Source organism: Theropithecus gelada, chromosome 6 (genome assembly GCF_003255815.1).
Source record: "Theropithecus gelada isolate Dixy chromosome 6, Tgel_1.0, whole genome shotgun sequence".
Taxonomy (NCBI): Eukaryota; Metazoa; Chordata; class Mammalia; order Primates; family Cercopithecidae; genus Theropithecus; species Theropithecus gelada.
Window position 1 is genome coordinate 94,200,426 of NC_037673.1, and position 6,836 is coordinate 94,207,261.

Here is a 6,836-nt window from a genome sequence, read left to right on the forward strand (position 1 = left end):
GAGAAAATCTTTAAATTATACTTATTTAACTAATATTTATTGAATACCTACGATGTGTCAGAGTATGATTCAGCATGGGTTCACTAAAACATTTGCAGTTCGTCCTGGCACTTTTTTTTTTAAGCCCTTGGCATAGTACCTTGTATGATGTAGATCTCCAATTAGAATTGAATGAATTAATGAAGGAGATAAAACAGTGGGGTTCCTAATGCTTTCCATAGAGAAAAATCAACAGAGATAGTCCTGCCTCTTAAAGATGATGGGGTTCAGGAGAGCCTACCCCAAAATATGGCACCTTGGCATTTGAAAAAATATCAGAAGCCAAAAAGTCATTTTTACCTTCCCCAAGCCATTCTTTCCTGAAGCAAGTGATAAACCCTAAAAAGGATTTTCTGAATTTCTCCAGAAGCAGGTCACAAGACACTTATTGAAGAGATACCCTCCCTATAACTGGAGGACAGAAATATTCTTCTTACCTCGGAAGACAGAGTCACAGAGACAAATCTGAAGAAACAAGTCTTGCTAAGTTCCCCTTAGTTTATTGCAATTTTAATTATACTTTTTTACCCAATTATACTGCTCCACAATTGTCTATTTCTTCATGAAACCTACCATAAAACAATACATTGGCTTTAAAAATACGCTGTTTATCCATTTCTTTGAGTCTTCATTTCCTTATGAAGCCTCCTATGTCATGTAAAGCTTATTAAATAAACATGTATACTTTTCACTTATTAATCTGTCATTTGTTATCAGGACTACCACAATGAACCTAGCAATGAGGGAAGGAAAATATTTTATCTTCCCCTGTGAGGATAATATCATTTATCAAACTCAAGTTTTTATTTAAATTTTGATAATATATGTAAAATATACTAGAGACTAGAGCCTGTATTTTACCTAATATCTGTTTTATTTAATGATTTAGATTTTGTTCTGAAATCAGTTATTTTATCAATGATAAAATTATATGGGGATAAATAGAATTTAACATGCCTAGAATAAGTTAAAAATGTGATGACAGACATTGATTATAAGTTGTGTTTAAAAAACTATGGGGTCATGACATGTTTGAATCCACATAGTAAGAAAGAAAGATCTACTACAGGCATTTCCAGTTGACTGAGCCTCGCATGTGCGGCCAAAAGTAACATCAGCCCCAATAATTCAGTAGCTGTATTGTGTGGCGCCGTAGTCTAGGCACTTCTTGGACACCTGCTGATGAAACTCCTGTGCAAGATGATCTAGAAGCAGAACCTCAAATTGCAGGAGTAGAACCTAAAGTTGCAGGGGGCCTCAAATCTGACCCTATCAGAAACTTAAAATGGAGATGTGTCTGAAGAAACAATGGGAGATGGAAAGGTTAAAAAATCAAAACATTCCATGAGTGTGGGCTTATCAGAAGCTCAAAGTGGAGATGTGTCTCAAGAAGCAGTGGAAAATATATGTTAAAAAATCTCGCCAGAAATCCATTGTATTAACCAACGGAGAAGCAGCAATGCAGTCTCCCAATTCAGAATCAAAGAAGAAAAAGAAGAAAAAAAAAAAGAAAAATGATGAATGATGTTGGGCCTGATACAAAAAACAGAAAACCAAAAACTGAAAACAAAGGGGAATCTCAAGAAGAAAGTGCTGAGACTCCTAAAGAAACAGAAAATAATGTGGAAAAAACAGATAATGATGAAGATGACAGTGAGGTGCCCAGCCTACCCCTGGGACTGACAGGAGCTTTTCGAATATACTTCATTTGATTCTCTATATAATCTTGTCAATGAAAACACTGTGAAGGCAATAAAAGAAAAGGGCTTTACAAATATGACTGAAATTCAGCATAAAAGTATCAGACCACTTCCGGAAAGTAGGGATCATCTAGCAGCTGCAAAAACAGGCAGTGGTAAAACCCTGGCTTTTCTCATCCCTGCAGTTGAATTCATGGTTAAGTTAAAGTTCATGCCCAGGAATGGAACCGGAGTCCCTTATTCTCTCCCTATGGGAGAACTAGTCATGCAAACTTTTGGTGGTTCTTAAGGAGCTAATGACTCACCGCGTGCATACCTGTGGGTTGATAATGGGTGGCAGTAACAGATCTGCTGAAGCACAGAAACTTACTAATGGGATCAACATCATTGTGGGCACACCAGGCCGTCTGCTGGACCATATGCAGAATACTCCAGGGTTTATGTATAAAAACCTGCAGTGCCTAGTTATTGATGAAGCTGATCGTATCTTGGATATTGGGTTTGAAGAGGAATTAAAGCAAATTATTAAACTTTTGCCAACACATAGACAGACTATGCTTTTTTCTGCCACCCAAACTTCAAAAGTTGAAGACCTGGCAAGGATTTCTCTGAAAAAGGAGTCATTGTATATTGGTGTTGATGATGATAATACTAATGCAACAGTGTATGGTCTTGAGCATGGATATGTTGTTTGTCCTTATGAAAAGAGATTCCTTCTGCTCTTTACATTCCTTAAGAACTGAAAGAAGAAGCTTATGGTCTTCTTTTCATCTTGTACGTCCATGAAATACCTTTATGAGTTGCTGAATTACATTGATTTGCTCGTCTTGGTCATTCGTGGAAAGCAAAAGCAAAACAAACGTACGACCACATTCTTCCAGTTCTCCAATGCATAACTGGGAACACTATTGTGCATAGATGTGGCAACAAGAGGACTGGACATTACTGACGTGGACTAGATTGTTCAGTATGATCCTCCGGATGACCCTAAGGAATATATTCATTGTGTGGGTAGAACAACCAGAGGCCTAAATGAGAGAGGGCATGCCTTGCTCATTTTGTGCCCAGAAAAATTGGGTTTTCTTAGCTACTTGAAACAATCCAAGGTTCCACTAAGTGAATTTGACTTTTCCTGGTCTAAAATTTCTGACATTCAGTCTCAACTTGAGAAATTGATTAAAAAGAATTACTTTTTTCATAAGTCAGCCCAGGAAACATATAAGTCATACATACAAGCCTATGATTCCCATTCTCTGAAACAGATCTTTAATGTTAATAACTTAAATTGTTCTCAAGTTGCTCTGTCATTTGGTTTCAAGGTGCTCCCTTGTTGATCTGAAAATCAAGAGCAATGAAGGCAAGCAGAAAAAGCATGGAGGTGGTGATGGATTTGGCTACCAAAGTTGAGAAGTACAAAATCTCTAAACGCATTAGCAAGAAATCATCCAATAGCAGGCAGTTCTCTAACTGAAGACATGCTATTCTTTCATCTTGAATAACTTTGTTTTAAAATGAATTTTCCCCTTGATTTAACAGGATTGTTGTAGCCTTTAGAATTTAAACTTATCTAACACGAGTACAAATTGTCTTGGGTCTCAAGCACTGAGCACTGTTACTTATGTCAAGTCTCTCTTCTATACTGGGATATAAAACAGGTTTTAATTTTCTTGGTTGCCAAGGGCAGAGCAAGGGATATCAGGACTTTCTTGTGATTATATAATATTTTGATTTTAAATATTTCTCCCTCATACACACAAATGTATGTTACTGTTTTAATGTAATTCTTTGTGTACTTTTTCTTCTTGTTTTGTGAAGATTTTTGTGTCATGGATTGCTGCACTTACTGCTGTATAAGGTGACCCAGTGTACTGGGCAGCTGTTGGTAATGCAGAAAGGAGTCTCAGGTCATTTTCTGTTTTTAGATATTTATTGGACTTTGACAGTATCTCATGACTCCTCCTGAAAATATTGCTAGCATCATAATGACAGGATCAAATTCACTCTTAACAATATTAACCTTAAATGTAAATGGGCTAAATGCCCCAATTAAAAGACACAGATTGGCAAATTGGAAAAAGAGTCAAGACCCATCAGTGTGCTGTATTCAGGAAATGTCATGTGCACATCTCAAGTGCAAAGACACACATAGGCTCAAAATAAAGGAATGGTGGAATAACTACCAAGCAAATGAAAAGCAAAAAAAAAAAAAAAAAAAAAAAGCAGGAGTGACATAGTATCTGATAAAACAGAATTTAAACTGACAAAGATCAAAAAAGACAAAGAAGGGCACTATGTAATGATAAAGGGATCAATGCAACAAGAAGAGCTAACTATCTTAAATATATGTGCACCCAATACAGGGGTACCCAGATTCATAAAGTAAGTTCTTAGAGACCTACAAGAGACTTAGACTACCAAACAATAATAGTGGGAGACTTTAAAGCCCCTCTGTCAATATAACACAGATAAATGAGACAGAAAGTTAACAAGGATATTCCAGACTTGAACTCAGCTCTGGACCAGGCAGACCTAATAGACATCTATAGAACTCTCTACTCCAAATAGACAGAATATACATTCCTCTCAGTATCACATTGCACATCTTCTAAAATTGACCACATAATTGGAAGTAAAACACTTCTCAGAAAATGCAAAATAATGGAAATCATAAGAAACAGTCTCTCAGGCGACAGTGCAATCAAATTACAACTCAGAATTAAGAAACTCACTCAAAACCACACAACTACATGCAAATTGAACAACCTGCTGCTGAATGACTACTGGGTAAATAACAAAATGAACACAGAAATAAGTAAGTTCATTGAAACCAATGAAAACCAAAACACAACATACCAGAAACTCTGGGACACAGCTAAAGTAGTGTTTACAGGGAAATTTATAGCACTAAATGCTCAGAAGAGAAAGCAGGAAAGATCTAAAGTTGATACCCTAACATCACAATTAAGAGAACTAGAGAAGCAAAAGCAAACAAATTCAAAAGCTAGCAGAAGGCAAGAAATAACTAAGATCAGAACAGAACTGAAGGAGATAGAGACACAAAAGACCTTTCAAAAAATCAATGAATCCAGGAGCTGCTTTTCTAAAAAGAACCATGAAATAGATACACCACTAGCCAGACTAATAAAGAGAGAAGAATCAAATAGACATAATAAAAAATGATAAAGGGAATCTCACCACTGATCCCACAGAAATACAAACTACCATCAGAGAATACTATAAACATGTAGATGCAAATAAACTAGAAAATCTGGAAGAAATGGATAAATTCCTGAACACATACACCCTCCCAAGACTAAATAAGAAAAAAGTCAAATCCCTGAATAGACAAATAACAAGTTCTAAAATTGAGGGAGTAATTAATAGCCCATCAAACAAAAAAAAAAAGCTCAGGACCAGATTGATTCACAGCCTAATTCTACAGAGGTACAAAGACGAGCTGGTACCATTCCTTCTGAAACTATTCCTAGAAAAAGACTCTCTAACTCAATTTATGAGGCCAGCATCTTCCTGATACCAAAACCTGACAGAGAAACAAAAAAAAGAAAATTTCAGGCCAATATCCTTGATGAACATCAATGCAAAAGTCCTCAATAAAATCCTGGCAAACTGAATCCAGCTGCACATCAAAAAGCTTATCCACTACGATCAAGTCAACTCCATCCCTGAAATGCAAGGCTGGTTCAACATATGCAAATCAATAAATGTAATACATCACATAAACAGAACCAACAACGAAACCACATGATTTCAATAGATGCAGAAAAGGCCTTCAAAAAAATTCAACGGCCCTTCATGCTAAAAACTCTCAATAAACTAGGTATTGATGGAACATCTCTCAAAATAATAAGAGCTATTAATCACAAACCCACAGCCAATATCATACTGAATGGGCAAAAACTGGAATCATTACCTTTGAAAACTGGCACAAGACAAAGTCTTCTCTCACCACTCCTAGTCTACAAAGTAGTGGAAGTTCTAGCCAAGGCAATCAGGCAAGAAAAAGAAATAAAGAGTATTCAAATAGGAGGAGAGGAAGTCAAATTTTCTCTGTTGGCAGATGACATGATGGTATATTTAGAAAACCCCACTGTCTCAGCCCAAAATCTCCTTAATCTGATAAGCAACTTCAGCAAAATCTCAGGATACAAAATCAATGTGCAAAAATCACAGGCATTCCTACACACCAATAACAGACAAACAGAAAGCCAAATCATGAGTGAACACACATTCACAATTGTTACAAAGAGAATAAAACACTTAGGAATACAACTTACAAGGGATGTGAAGGACTTCTTCAAGGAGAACTACAAACCACCCCTCAAGGAAATAAGAAAGGACACAAATGGAAAAAATTCCATGCTTATGGATAGGAAGAATCAATATCATGAAAATGGCTGTAATGCCCAAAGTAATTTATAGATTCAATGCTATCCTCATCAAGCTATCATTGACTTTTTTCACAGAATTAGAAAAAAAAAAAAACTACTTTAAATTTCATATGGAACCAAAAAAGAGCCTGCATGGCCAAGACAATCCTCAGCAAAAAGATCTAAGCTGGAGGCATCATACTACCTGACCTCAAACTATACTGCAAGGCTACAGTAACCAAAACACCACGGTACTTGTACGAAAACAGATATATAGACCAATGAAATAGAACAGAGGCCACTGAAATAACACCACAAATCTACAATCATCTGATCTTTGACAAACCTGACAAAAACAAGCAATGGGGAAAGGATTCCCTATTTAACAAATGGTGTAAGGAAAACTAACTAGCCATATGCAGAAAACTGAAACTGGGCCCCTTCCTTACACCTTATACAAAAGTTATACACAATTTTTGTATATTATTAAATATGGATTATTTTCTATATGTATTAAGATTATTTTGTATATTATTAAAGATGGATTAAAGACTTATCCTTTGTATAAGGTGTAAGGAAGAATTCAAGATTGATTAAAGACTTTGATAAGTCTTTAATTGATAAGACCTAAAACCATAAACACCCTAGAAGAAAACCTAGGCAATACCATTCAAGACATAGGCATGGGCAAAGACTTCATGACTAAGAC

General features: G+C 36.0%; 1 pseudogene; it reads left to right on the forward strand.

The window, feature by feature from the left end:
• Positions 1-1,212: 1,212 nt before the first annotated feature.
• On the forward strand, positions 1,213-3,210 carry LOC112626694 (annotated as a pseudogene).
• Positions 3,211-6,836: the final 3,626 nt, after the last annotated feature.